The 14,334-nt window shown below is 41.9% G+C and overlaps 1 long non-coding RNA gene across 1 annotated transcript in view; it reads right to left on the bottom strand.

Annotated features, from left to right (window-relative positions):
- Window positions 1–212: 212 nt before the first annotated feature.
- Window positions 213–14,334, bottom strand: part of LOC130147090 (uncharacterized) — a 17,594-nt gene continuing 3,472 nt past the window's right edge. Inside the window, exons 2-3 of the long non-coding RNA XR_008821113.1 lie at window positions 9,099–13,007; window positions 213–7,439 (exon numbers count right to left, since the gene is read on the bottom strand). This is a non-coding gene — a long non-coding RNA (uncharacterized LOC130147090). The remainder of the gene's footprint in view (window positions 7,440–9,098; window positions 13,008–14,334) is intronic.

Here is a 14,334-nt window from a genome sequence, read left to right as displayed (position 1 = left end):
AATAGTAACACTTTCTACTAAAATACAAGGTGTGCAACATGACTGCCTTACAGTTACTGGAGTCCAGATAAACCTCTTGATCTTTTAACCACAGTGTTTAATGTCTTGTTTGTACACCTTTCCCCCCCGCCCCCCTTCCTTGTAAGGACAAAGCTTTTCTATGTAGAACATAATGCAGAAAGTACATTCTGGAAAAATGCTGCAAAGTGTCCTCCTGTGGCTGGGAGCAGACTGTCTGATTTGACTGACAAACTGCTAGCTGTACAATTTGCAACATTTTTTGCAAAAATTTCAGATGTCTGGTATTTGATGATACTTTTCTAGACTGAACTAACCCTTCCTGAATTATGAGATCAACTTTATTTTTATATCGGCACCATCGAGGGGTATAAACTGATTGTATGTTCGATTGAACTTTTGGTTTATAAGCTGATACAATGTATGAAAAAACCCTACAAAGTCTCTTTGATTTTCAGTGACAGTGGCTGCAAGGCTGAAGGGGGGAGGGGAGATAGCAGAACCAGCGCGTGTCTGTGAATTCAAGATAGGCGAGACAGAAAATTAAATTTACAGAATAAATGCCCCAAAGGTTTTATCTGTATTGCAAAATTACATTGTGTTAGAACATGTTAATTAAGGTGATAGAAAGCACTTAGTGTAGACAAGAACTGTCATGTTTAGCAGCTGGGTTACCTTGGGTCAACAACAACAACAACAAATGTTAAACATGGTAGTCTTTGTTTATATTGACTTTTACATTAAGCATTACGTGTTAATCAATTAACATAATGTATTTTTCCAGTGTAGGCAAGCCCTAGGAAGGCTTGGGTTGTATTTGAAACACAGACTCTGAATGAAGTTAAAAGGCCAGTGTTCATATTTTTTAAAGTCCTCTGAGAAGTAATTAAAGGGATAGAACCTCGCTTCTTTCTGTGGTGTTGCTTTCAATTTCTTTTCCATCAATTTCACTTACCTTATTCCTTAATTCCCTATTGTCACAAAATGGTGGAAACAACAGACTTGCTCATTCTTCCCTCCATATCACATTGCTGTTGGCAGGAGAGGGGCAGATCTGAAAGTTACCCCACTTCTCAGCCTGGCAACCAGTGCTATTGTTCCAGTCTGACAAGTACTTAGGCATATGAATGGTTTAAAATGAAATAAATTATGTGTGTCAACTTAAATACCAGCTGACCAAGAGCCTGGGTATTTCATCCTACACTCACTGAGGTCAACGACAAATTTTCTGGTGATTGCAATGGTGCAGGTTGTGGCCTTAGATGCTTTATCCAAAGTCTTTCAAATCAATTAGCCTTTCAATTGATTCTAATGGTTGTTAGATCAGGCCCTCAGACAGCAAAAGAAATACAGTCACTTTGGTCCGGGTCTTGCTGGACACAAAAGCTGACTGGCCTTCCCTTGTGGAACTTGACTTCTATATTTGTATTACAGAAAAAAAAAACCCAAACCCTGAAGAGATCTCTGGAGCAAGGGAACCGTTCATGTTTCCAATAATACATGCCCTTGCATGATTCTGAATTACTGGTAGGAATTAGCAGAGAGTCTGTCGTACTTTCTGTGTGCTCAGTGGCAGCTTAATGGCACAGCCATTGCTGTGCCTGCAAATATTTCCCTGTGTGTCCAGAGCGCCCTGTGTCACAGGAATAGTAAACGACTGGGAAGCTGTCCCCTGTTATTTGAACTGTATTGATTTGTCAAGATCCTACATATTAATGCAAGGCATGACCTATTGTCCAGGTTCCCGCTGCGATGAAATACTACAGCAGTATTTAGCAGGCACAATGTATGTCTAGCCATGGAGTACAGAAACACTGACCTTCTTACCACAAGACCTGTGAGTTACAATGAGCACATTGAGCTTATAACAAAGCACTGCCATGTGTTGTGCCTCTTGGAGAGGCCCTACTCCACAGACGTGCCTGTTTAAATGGTAGGTGAGAATGCAGATCTATCTCCACATTAGAATCATTGAGTAGCAGGAAGGGAGAATGACGCCAGAGCTTGCACAGACTGAAAAATAAACTCCCTCTAAACCTTGGAGAAGATATATCCTCCAGACAAATAAAAATTCTTTCCAAATAATGTGCAACAAAGCACTTTGATATCATTCTGAGTGATCTGCATGAACAAATCCATTGACCCCACGTAGCATGAACCTGGCATATCTGTACAGGAACATCCACACCATTCATCTTTGCCGATGTGTGTCATTGGTTTAAGGTGAGTGCAGCACAGCCACCAAAACCAAAGTTTCGGTTTAATGTTCAGTTAAAAACCGATGCCCTAAACCTAATCATAGTTAAGACCAAGCCTAATGCCTTCTGCTCCATGGCTTCCAGATATCTGGCTGTGGCAGAAAGTCCTGTGCTCTGTGGGAAGAGATTCTGTGCAATTTTGCATGACTCTGCAAGATCACTGCTGTCAGACAGGTCTTGGTCTGTCCAGCTGAATGCATTATGCAGAAATAGCTGGGGTTTATAATTTTAAAAATATCTCAAGTTTGTGATTAACCACAATTAAATACTATTTTTTCCCCTTATGGAAAGGATACTAGCTCCTGTTCAAAAGAGTCCAAGCTTTTCTGTCCAAATTTAGGTACAAACACTTCAAACCTGTTGTTCAAAGCATGAGCAGTCTGAACAGATCCAAGCTTAAAAAAGCACAGTCTGACATTTGTGTCCTTGCACAAATGTCAATCCCTTTTTTTGAAGTGGACGTCTAGATTTAAACAGCAGTCTCAACAAAAACAGGCACTTCCTTTTCTGCTCTTCTTCCTCTGACTTTAGTTAGCGCAAAGGTTTCTGCAATGCTGGCTTAAGGACACCAGATTGATTGTTCCTGCTGTAAGTCACAAGTTTCTAATGCTATTTTCCCAAACAGCAAGTTAAAGTTTTGAGTAAGAGCAGGCCTTTCCAGACTTTTATGCAAAACAGGTGTTAGAAACCTGTTTCTGTATTTCTAGAGCATGAATTCAGCAAATTCAAGAATCTAGTTTTGACATTAGTAGGAGCCTCATGATTTGGCTGAATGAGATCCAAGGAAGCAGAAATTACCAGATATGATCCTCCAAACCAGACCGAAAAAGTTGAGGGATTCAGTTTTCTGTTGAAGAAGTATTATCTTAAAACATTAAACCTGTTGTCCTCTTCAGCAAAGAGTCCACGTCAGAATAAAGTTATTTTTCCTTAGAAACTGTCAAAATGTAATTCCTGCTTTTCATATTGTTCAAGAGCAAAACCAGGTATTCAAATAGCCATTGGCAGCAAGCCATTGTAAATCATAGCCAGATTAAAAAAATAACAGTAAGCCTAGCGACACTTTGAGCTCTTTTCCTCCGCTCTGTCAAAATAAAAACCCTCTTAGAAGTCAGTATAGATTTCCATGGTCTGAATAACTCTGCGCATTTTTTTTAATTTTTTTTTTTTCCTCTAGAGCAAGTTCATCATCAGCATTTGAACCCTTAGGTCAGACTGGAGTGTGTCGGGCGACTCCGCAGGTAGTGCTGTACTGCAGTGCCAGTTAGCAGGGAGCCAAAGGCAGATGCCTCTTCTTGTGTCATTATGTGAACCGTTTTTCTCCTGAGCCCAGAGGCATACATCAAACATTTTCCATTGGGATTGTCTGTCCTCTTTCATATTTGCCTCTTGTACTAGAAAAAGTCCAGCATATTTTCACTACTCTTGCCTGAACCTGTCCTCTCCTTCAGCACTTGGTAATAAAAGACCCTATTGTACCTCTGTGTACAACCAGGAACCATGCTCTTCTGCTGTTTTCTTCTTTGCCCTGTGATTAAAGAGGCTTTCCAGAAGCACACCTCCTGCCTAAGACTGTCACATTAAAGGAGAGATGACCTGTGAATTTTTGACGGTGGCAATGAACATGCATTTGTTCATTTGTTACGTTTATGAAATTCCTACATGCTTCCGATGTTTGATGGGTTATTACCATGGTTATTAACCCTTCATAGCTTTTTGTTCTTTATTTCAGTGGTGATGTTAGGATGATGGGCATCCCGTGCTCAATGTATAGGCAAGTCTGCTTGATCAACTACAATAGCTTGACTTTAAGAGGAACTTATTTTGGTACCATAATTTATTTTCCTATGCTAGATTCATCTTCATAATGATTGTCAGTTAATATTTAGTGAGAGGATAAGTAGGTTTCTCTGTCTGTAGCATATCTGCGTTTTAAATCATGTGGGAATGACAGACGGTGCGCAAGACAGCTTCCTCCTTAAATTGCCAGCCCAAAGCATGTTTTGTTGTGTGGCTAGCCATGCTTAAAACCCTTCCTTGAATTTTTCTGCACAACCGCAGAGTCAGCAGACACACATTGTTCACATCTCTGAGGCATTTTTAGTCTCACCGGCGATGCATTTGTTTCCTTTTAGCTCTCCTACTGATTCATATACTTCCTAAAATAGTGAGCACTATCTTTGTTCTGTTGTGACGAGTTACAAAAGAATTAGCAACATTAGTTTAGCACCAAGTAATATGAATCACATCATATGGTTGGATGTGCTTGGATTTCAACTGTAACACTCCAACTGATTGCAAATTACCATTATTTTTGAAAGATCTCTTAGTCTTTGCAGGGTACAAAGCCACGAACCATGATTCTGCATTGTTATTCTTTTCAGCCACGGATGTTTCTTGCAAATACTGAGCCCAGTGTTTCTCAGATTGGCCCCAATCGATTAAAAAAAAAAAGCCAAGTACTTCTGAGAGAAGATCAAATAATGTCTGTCACCATGGAGCCTGAGGTGATGATGGTGGGTAAAAAAGATGTGACCTTTCCTGCTCTCAGGTCTCAGGCACTGCATTGGTAACAAAGCCAATCAATACTTCACCGCATCCTTAGCTTGCATGTTAAAACTTAATTTTAGCATAGTATATATACAAATATATATGTGTGTGTGTATTTCATAATTACTTATACAGTACTATTACAGTATATATGTATGTATATATAGTTCACACATGGAGGAATTGACTGGCGATCCCAAGCACTTATTGACGGGTTCCCTTTCTTGCTTAGGTCAGGCAGGATGAATGCCAGCATTCTGTGCCAGCTGAGCTCTGCTGAATGAATAAATAACGTGGGAGGTCTTGCCTGTTGGGATAAGCATTTCATAGAAGCCAGGTGCAAGCGTCATCATTGCATACTGAATCGCTGCAACTCAGAATCTGGTATTACAGTCATCTGAAGAGCTCTTTTCAGATAGCATTTTAAAACTGGCTCCACACAATAACAAATAAATGAGGTTTCAGCCTCTGCAAGATATGTTCTAATAAGCCTCCAGGCAAGAGACATACTGCCACATGCCCTTCCAGTCTGGAAAAGTTAGTGTTCACAGCAAGGTTTACCTTCCCTGCATAACAACGTAACTCCCCAGACGACAGCAAAGATTTCAGTAAAACTTGCCAGCAAGATTGTCTTGTCCTGTCATCACAGCAAGAGACCTGTAGTTCCAGATTCAGTCGTTAAGTTGTTGCATGGCTTTGGGCAGACTATGTAACGCCACATAAGTTCCTTGTAACTCTGCCTAAGTTCCTCATACTAGGATGTGGAGGATGTGGTCAGGTAGTCAGGTACTCCACCGGGATGATGCAAGAGAGTTGTGTGCACTTAACCCTTTTTACTATAGGCTAAGAACTTTTCAAACAGTCGTATTGTTGTGGAAAGGTTCTTGGGTAAGGTGAAGTAGAGCTGCTCCTGGGGTGTTCTTCCAGCTGCTGTGAGGTCCAAAACCTAGAGAAAGTTAGTATGCTTCAATTCCTAAACACACACAACAAAACGGTGCTTTCTTGGCTATGAGTGACAGTGTGACAGAATGCGACAACTTGACAGTGATGCCCTCAGTCTCAAAGCACCTGGTATCCCCCAAGGCTCAAACCCAGGAGCTGAGGGGCTAAGAGTCATTCGCCTCACCTGTGCCAGTTCTTCAAAACACGCTACCTGATGTATTTTAAAGATACATCTTTCATCCTGCTGCGGTGAAAGTGGTCAAGTATTAGAAATTTTTTTATATAACAAAATTCCTGGCAGAAGCAGGGCCTTAGAGTGTCTTCCAGGGTTTTTGGAAAAACAACATGACTGGTTGTGACAGAATGAGGAATGTGTTGTGAGAAAACAGGCAGTTCAAGAGGAGAGCTAAATAAAAGATGCTGAAGTTGAAAGAACTCTTTTTCTCTGTGCCTGAATTTTAGACATATTAACACTCAAATGTCAGTGTTTGAATAATTAAGGTGGTGTAATGAGATGTAATTGCCAGAGCTGCAAGGACAGTAAACATAACTGTGCTATTATCAGGGCAAGCTGAGCTCCCAATGGTGCAACAGGTCAAACAGCTATAATCATACCACTGTACCTGGAATAGGATAAGGGAAGGGGCCACGTGCAGGCTGCACATGAACATATTGTACCTGGGCTCTGGAACTATAACTAGAGCAAAGCTGAAGGTTTATAGAGCCCAGACACAAACCAGCATGATAAAGCTTAAAAAAATTTGAAAGTAAGTTGGAAAAAATATAAGCTTAATATTCAACTGAGCAATGTCACATTAGTTAACTACATAGCTGGGATTGTTAGTGAAGAAAATGAAGATGCTATTTAAGAATAGGAAATCCAAGATTTTACATCTGGTCACTGCAAAAACACAGACTGAAGAGCAAATGAGTAGGGAGCAGCCCTGCAGAAATATTCTGGAAGTTGCATATTCTTTCAAAAAAAGCAGACTACATACTCAGAGGTACAAATATAAATAGAGGCTATAAAGTAAGTGAAGTAATTCTTCCACTTTTCTCAGTATTGGCAAAGCTCATCTGGAGCTCAGTGAGCCTGGCTTGGGGCACCATGCTTGGGGGAGATAAAACACTCACCAGGCTACAAAGGAGAGCAATGTGTGTGATCAGAGCTCTAGAAAAAAACAGATTAGATGGGAAGACTGGAGAAATAGGGGGTGCTGGCTCTAGTGAAGAGAAACTTGACAGAAATATGAAAGCAGTCTTAAAAAATAAAGATATTGCAGATTAATAAGACATTCCATTGCAGCAGAAATAGACTTTGGTTAGACATTAGGAAAAACTTTCTAAAAATAAGGCTAGTGATGCATTAAGCTAGATTGCCTGGGGATTGTAAATCTTATTAAAAGGAGATCAGATAAAACTTAGTCAGGAATGACAGAGATAAAATTAATCCATCTGTAGAGAGTGGGATGGTATAGATGACTTCTTGAGATCCCTTTTCATCTGTATTTTCCATGATCATCCAAAAGATGAGTGTTTTGTTTTTTCAGACTTGCTTATTTATTCATGCTGTTTACTAGCTTCTTCATCTTGGAAATGGAAATCCCATTATTCAGTTCCAGTCAGCGCTGACTTCAGGTTTTTCTTGTACTCTGTAGCAACACAATGTGACTGTTCAAGTTGCAAAGACATCAAGACAAAGATTAAAATGGTGTTAGTTAAAATAATAACTTTGAAGTGACAATCATACCAGTCAAAATTCTTATCACTGGCTCCAAATCAAAAGGTTTAATGAAAACAAGTCCTAAGTCATGGGTCTCAGGTAATGTGCGTGGTCTCTGACACTTCAAAGAAACCACGTTTGGATGAAATGTGCAAGTTTACTGGGACAGGCAAGACAAGAGTCAGGAACAAACCCATTTGGATCCACTCTGCAAAGCACCTGTTCCCACTCTGGTGTGCCACACGGAAAGCAGGAGGCCTGTTATTATTTCACAGCGCTGCCAGCACCCATTGACACTTGCATACACAACCATATCCACTGCCAACACAGAACAACCTGGAGTCCCTCTAACAGAAAGGAGGTGGCAGGTGGATTTAAAGGCTGCCCACAGTGCTCTCACTGGACAACTGGGCCCTTTGGTAGGATAAACCTGAGACAAGCTCAGCAGTTTAGGCCTCCTCCTGCTTCCACAGATGCCTTTGGTGGTTTTCTTCCTCCAGTGTTCCTATGGCGGCAGAATCAAAGCTTTGAACAGCTAATCTTCCTGCCTTATATCCAGGGAGATCTGGGCAACATTTGACTATGCCTCTGTCTCCATGTAATTTTGGTTATTACCGAGAGAATTTTTCACTCGCCTTCAAATTATTTAAACTCCATTACAGTGATCCTTGTTGCAACATGTTAAGGCACTTGGCTCCTGAGCAAGTGCCTTATAAAAAGGATAAAGTGCTTTTACTTATTATGATTAATATTGTTTTGTTAAATATGGAGGGCACTTTGGCTGCCCTCCCCCCAAGTTGCTACAGCAACACACATCTGTTAGGAGTCATTCTTCTAATTGTGTCAATTAGGCTTATATAAGAGTATTTCAGTGATCCAAACACTGTGGAAAGCAAGGTCTGAGGTCTGGCTGAAGATGAACCTCATCCTCCAAACACTAACGAAATTATTTTAAACTTCCTTCTGGTGTAATTGCGTTAGTCATGGTGAGCAGGAAGCAGTGCAGTGGCCTGCTGAGCTGGGCAGGTTTGCTTGCTTCTCTGATGGAAAGGAGCACAACAGGCAGCTTCTGAAATGCGTCTCAGGAACAGAGGAAACAAAAAGTGAGCTTGCACATTGTTTGCAATCCGTTATTTAATGATCAAGCAAAGGAAATCAGAATGCAAACCCAGCATGTAATGATGTTATATTAATGATTAATAATTTACAGCTAAATGGTGCCAGATTAATGACTAATACTTTACAGCTATACATTGCTTTTCAAATAAAACCAATCTGTGAAATACATACAGATGTACAAAACGACAACAGTGAAAGTGCAGCAAATCTCTGATTGAGATCTTTGACTGGAGCAATTTGAAAGCTGCAGGGCCATATGTAAACTTTCCAGACAGCAGCAGGGCCTTTCTCATGCGAGAAAAACATACTACTTTCCACACAATAAAATTAAATGAAGGAGTTTTTACTAACTAGCTACTTATTTTATTAGCTCTATCCTCCAAGGGTGTTTTGGCAACCCAGATCGTTACATGTGAATAACAAACACTTTCTGAAAATGTGGTCTACTTGAGATGGTTGTCGTTAAAATATTAACAGAAGACACTCACTTGCTGTTACATGACATTACACCACCACATGTGCCATGATCTGCCAATGTTGTGACTCATCATAGGAGTTTGCTAGAGACTGGCTATTGAAATGCCATCCAATTGCAGTTAATTGCTGGCTGAAACCTCCTGAAACAAAGAAAATTGTATCTTTAAAGTGAGACAACTAGGCGTAATTACAGCCTGTGATAGCCATCAAATAATGTAACTGTCTAAATGTCACAGTATCATTGTTCAAATATGTAAATCCACTCATCCAAAAGAAATCTAAAAGTTTCAAATTCTCATCCTGTGTTGCAATGGAATTACAGATCAGGTTGGAATAGTGCTTATTGTGTAGAATACAGTGAGAAAGCATTTTCACATAATGTTTTCAGATTATAGGAAAGTGTAAAAATGGCACTTCGAAGAAAAGTTTATCCTTGCTTCATTTTTAACGCAGTTACTGGAGGGCCACAAAGTAACTCACAGTTGTCTATGCGTACCAGACCAATCTTGAAATGTTTTCATGTTAAAAGACGATAGTGGCTTATACAGGGTAAAAGATGAGAAAAGGACCCCTACACACACGGACGCCAAACCTCGGTGCTAGCCACATCTAATAACTTGCTAACTCTATGGTAAAATAAGGATCACTGTACTCAGAGCAACCTATTTTATCTCACACCAAGCTGCCTAGTGCTGGAGTCTTTGGTTCAGAGTTAGACCGTGGAGCTGAATGCTCAGTATGTGAAATTGCAACACCGAAATGCACTGGCTTCCCTTTGTCAAAGAGGGGGTGGGGAGGAGGCAATGGGGGGGAAGGAAGCAACTAGAGAGGTTCCCCAGCTTAGCATTTCCAGTGCAAGCATTGACCTACATTGACCTGCCTCCCAGAACTGAAGCTTTGCTATACTGATGCAGAAAGGATTACTTCTCCATGGTTTTTAGTCGTCAATCTTCCAACCTAAAGCTCCTTTCTCCTCAAGGTTCTCAATAATTCTTCTGTTTCAGCAACCACAGAGTTGTCATAAATCACCTTTCTGCATCAGCACTTTTTCCCCTTCTGTGCTCTCTAAGGGTGTTTTGTCATTGATCTCGTCTGCTCTGCAACTCTTTTCACTATTTTAGCTGCATTTAATTAGCACAACCATTTATAATGCTCAGAACTGAACTCTGGACTGTTTGTGGATTTGAAAACGGTTTTTAAAAGGTGTTTTAGAAATGCTTTGAGATCCCACACCACCAGAAAAATGTGGGGAAGTGAAAAGGAGGGCAGCAACTAGGCATCTAATTTTTCCAGCAACTTCTGTACTTTGCTGGTTGTTTGACTGATAAGGGCCACTTATCAGTCTGGGGGAGAATGTTTCTACCTACCACTGCAGATTCAGTATCAAAATTCCTATGCATGTTTGTGACCTGAAATCCTCTACAGAAGATCCTCCCAGTTCCTGCCCAAGTGTGTCCCCTCTCCTAGACCCCCAGGATCTGACAAATCACTTTGGCCAAACAGAGCTGGGAGGGATTCTCTTCTAGGAGTAAGAACGTCATCTGTAAACAAGGATGATAACTGCTGAACAATGTGAAGTTTCCCTACCTGTGATGGCTCTGCTTTGCAGATTCCTCTCGTGGAAAAAAACACCCTTGAAAATAAATCTGGCATTATTGCCTGACTACATGGATATTTTACTAACTATACACTTCCCTGAAGCACTTGAGAAGTTACTTGAGTTTGGTGTCCAGAACCGAAATGTCAAGCTTCCTTGTTTACTCTGCACGTTTCTTCAGTACTTTCAATTTCCTACTACTTTGTACATACTCTTCCCAAGGATACTCAAGTGCTTTCTGTTGATCCAGTGAGGACTGGTACTACCATTTATATTTTTCAGTTACAGAATGACAGCATCAGTGGATTCTGTCAGTCTGGGAGGTGCCTCTGGAGATTGTCTGGTCCACCCCCTGTGCTCAAAGCAGAGCCAGCTAGAGCTATTCTCTACCCCATGCCTGGGCTTCCTTTTGGTATGTAAGGAGAAAAAATGCAAACATGAATGCTTATGTGGACAGCTGGAAGAGTAGGATCCCGATGTGAGATGGGGCAGACCGATGTGACAGGGCAGAAGCACTCTGTGTGACCTCTGAGGAACCATGCTGAGTTTCCGAGGGGATATGGCTGCCTAAAGATGCAGCAGAAAGCAGTTTGGGCATGCAGGCCCTGCTTGCTGATCTGAGGACCTGTAAGTGCCCAATATTTTGTCAGGAAAAAGATACTTAGACACCCAAGATCCTGTTTCTGTGCATGGCTCTAGGTGCTATCATCTTGGCAGAGCTGGCTGTCGAGAGCATCTCTTGTATATCAGCATCCCTTACTCACCTCAGGGACCAATCCTAGGAAACCCTGTATCTTCTCAACAATCATTTTTAAATGAGTATAAATTGAACAGTGTCTCAGGAGTCTGTGTGGGTGTCTCTACTCTGTATTCTTCAGTCCTGTCCCTACAATTGTTCCCTATGGTCTGCGCTGTATAAAACTGTCAGATCATTTAAGGATACTTCAGTGGGGTTGGCAGCCCTGCACCCCTGCACAATGGGTTTCAAAAAGAAACTTTTTTCAAAAAGAAGCTTTCAGGGTTTGGGGCACTCTCTTGCTAAGCAGCTGACTGCACGGCCTGCTTTCACTGGGACTGCCTGGCACAGGCCATGAGAAGCTGGGATGAAGGAAGGACAGAGGAGAAGAGGCTAGTTTCATACCATGAGCAGGGAAGGAGGCTGCCACTGGGAGGCAGAGAGCAAAAGTCAAGTTGGAATGAATCCGTGTTGGTGTCCTTGTAGTTCTATAAGTTTTGGACATGTTGCTGTCAGCCATTTGTTACAGGTGAACTTCCCAAAGCATTGTCTCATCCCCTGTGACGGGCACGCTGCCTGACCTGCAACACCCCCGGAGTGCCTGTTCTGCACAGAAAATTTTCTCTGAGCCCTTTTATGAGCTGTTACAAGAGCCTTGGAGGCTGCAAGGGTGCCTGGGATGCTGTAGCACTGCCAGCAATCTGTAATGTTTTGCTCAGATGCCTGGCAGCACACTCAACCCTGCAAAAGTTTGAAGCCTGGTTAAAGTTCCTGGACAGGTTAGGGGTCAGGCTGAATTGACCATAATGATGAGGGATCCCCTCAGGCCACCAGTGTTTTAAACAGCAGAAGACAGCAGAAGTTCCTGCCTTGTGTCTGGTGGAATGTATCCAAGTGCCAAAAGGCGCCGTCATCTTGAACTCTGCCAAGGTAACCAGTTTATGAATTATCCTCTTTTACTGACAAGGCTGGGGCAGATCAGGGTGCAGTATCCTTCCTAGTTCTTGCCGATACAGACCCCATGTGGCAGGCAGCAAAACTAATGTGGGTCCTACTTCTGTCTCTAGTTTTGGTGAAATGGCATTGGGTGAACTCCCTTACAGCTCAGTGTCTAGGACAGGGCACTCACAATACCAAGTTCTACCCTTTACCTCACTCTAACACACAAAAGCAGCAAGCACCAGCATGCCTGCTCAGGGAGCGCAGGGCAGAGGATGAATGGCAGAAGAGGGAGTGGTCCATACCCAGCCACAGGGACTGCTGCTGGTCTCATCCCCTCTGTCTCAGGTAGCAAAACTGGAAACAGGCCTGTGGATGTTTCCTCGGTGGAACAGGTCTCATACCACCCTGTGTCTCTGCCAATACCCAGTAGTGATGTGTCTTGTGCACCCAAAAGGTCTTGAACTGTGATTAGATGCAAGTCAGTTAAAATGACTTGGCCCAGGGACCACGAAGTGTCAGCTGCTCTCAGATGTGACCATTGCAGACAGTACATGTGTTGTCACAGGAGCTCAATGACAGGACTTCAGAAGCCAAGCTGCCACCCTTGTGCTTTAATTACTCAGTAATGCTCCCAGCTGTAAGTTCCTAAAAAAAGAAAACATAGGAAAATGTAGAGATCTCAGTAGAACATGATAAGGTTCTGGAATAAGTTGTTCTCTCCTACTGTTGCCTCTTTGTTGAAATGCCTGAGGGCTCTCTCACCTTGCTATATCTGCTGTCACTTCTTTCTAGACTTGTCAGGGACAAGTCCTAGTGATGCAGTTTCCCATTAATTCACCTTCCCTCGCTTGGAGTGCTAGTCTGTTTTGCAGGGGTCCAAGCAAAAAGATAAACAAGAGCAGTGTTCACAACAAATACACCTGCCTTCAGGCACAGCAGACAACATTTAGCTCTATTTTGGCTCTGGTAAAAAATAAATTCACTTAGTGGATTCCATTGAAATCCTTGTTATATTTGCAGTTGACTTCACCTGCACACCAAAAATGAGTTTGCACACCCCCAGCTTCCTCTCTTTCTCATCTCCCTCCCAATAACTTCACAAGAATTTTAAATAAGAAAAGGTTGGCAACTGGTTGAAAGAACACAGAGACCTTGTCCTTGCTAGCCAGAGAAAAAGTGCTGGTTCCTGTCTGTCAAGAACTTGTGGCTTTTCAGTTTGCATGTTTCTTGCTAACATTGTTTATCCAGGTAGCACAGATGGGGCGTATCACTTGGCAGGCTTACCCCTAAGCTTTTTACAACACAGATGATAGCAGGTGCAAGATAAGGGATACATACAAAAACAAGAGTTCATTACAAATACATTTGCATCCAAAGCAGCAGCAGCAGCAGGACTTGGCTTTATTTTATCTTAAAAGCATACGCTTTGTGAATTCCATTCAAATACTTGCTGTATTTGCATCTGATATTGTATGTGTGTCACCCCAGGCAACAACATGGAACCGAACTGTGTTTGCGTGGGCCTGTGCTTCTGTGCAAGAGTAGCCAGGTAAGTCATCTCTTCTCATGACAGTATGGAGGTTTTAGGATGGCTCTTGAAAAACTAGAGACAAAATTCTGAAGGGAGTGCATTGTCCCCACAGAGAGCAGGATTTTCAAAGGAAATTGTTAGATTAATAGCAAAGGCTTCTTAATTCTGAAGGTCTTTTTTTGATCTCAGAGTGGAAGCCGGGCACTTAGGAAGTGCTAAGCCCTTGAAAATGTGGCCCCAAGTTCTGCTTCTGCCTGTTTGTATGTTCAAATAATGTGGCACAGCTGTGGAGATGTTCCTGGTCAGAAAGGGTCAGTAACTCACAACCAGAGAGATCAAGGTTAATAAGCATGATGCGAGTGCTGAAGCTATGTCCATATTCTGAAGACATGTCCTTATTCTACTCTCTAGAAGTTCTATTTTAATCCAGTGGCTAAAAAG

Source organism: Falco biarmicus, chromosome 3 (assembly GCF_023638135.1).
Source record: "Falco biarmicus isolate bFalBia1 chromosome 3, bFalBia1.pri, whole genome shotgun sequence".
Classification (NCBI taxonomy): Eukaryota; Metazoa; Chordata; class Aves; order Falconiformes; family Falconidae; genus Falco; species Falco biarmicus.
The sequence above is the reverse complement of the archived record's forward strand: the minus strand, read 5'-3'. Positions and strand labels throughout refer to the sequence as shown.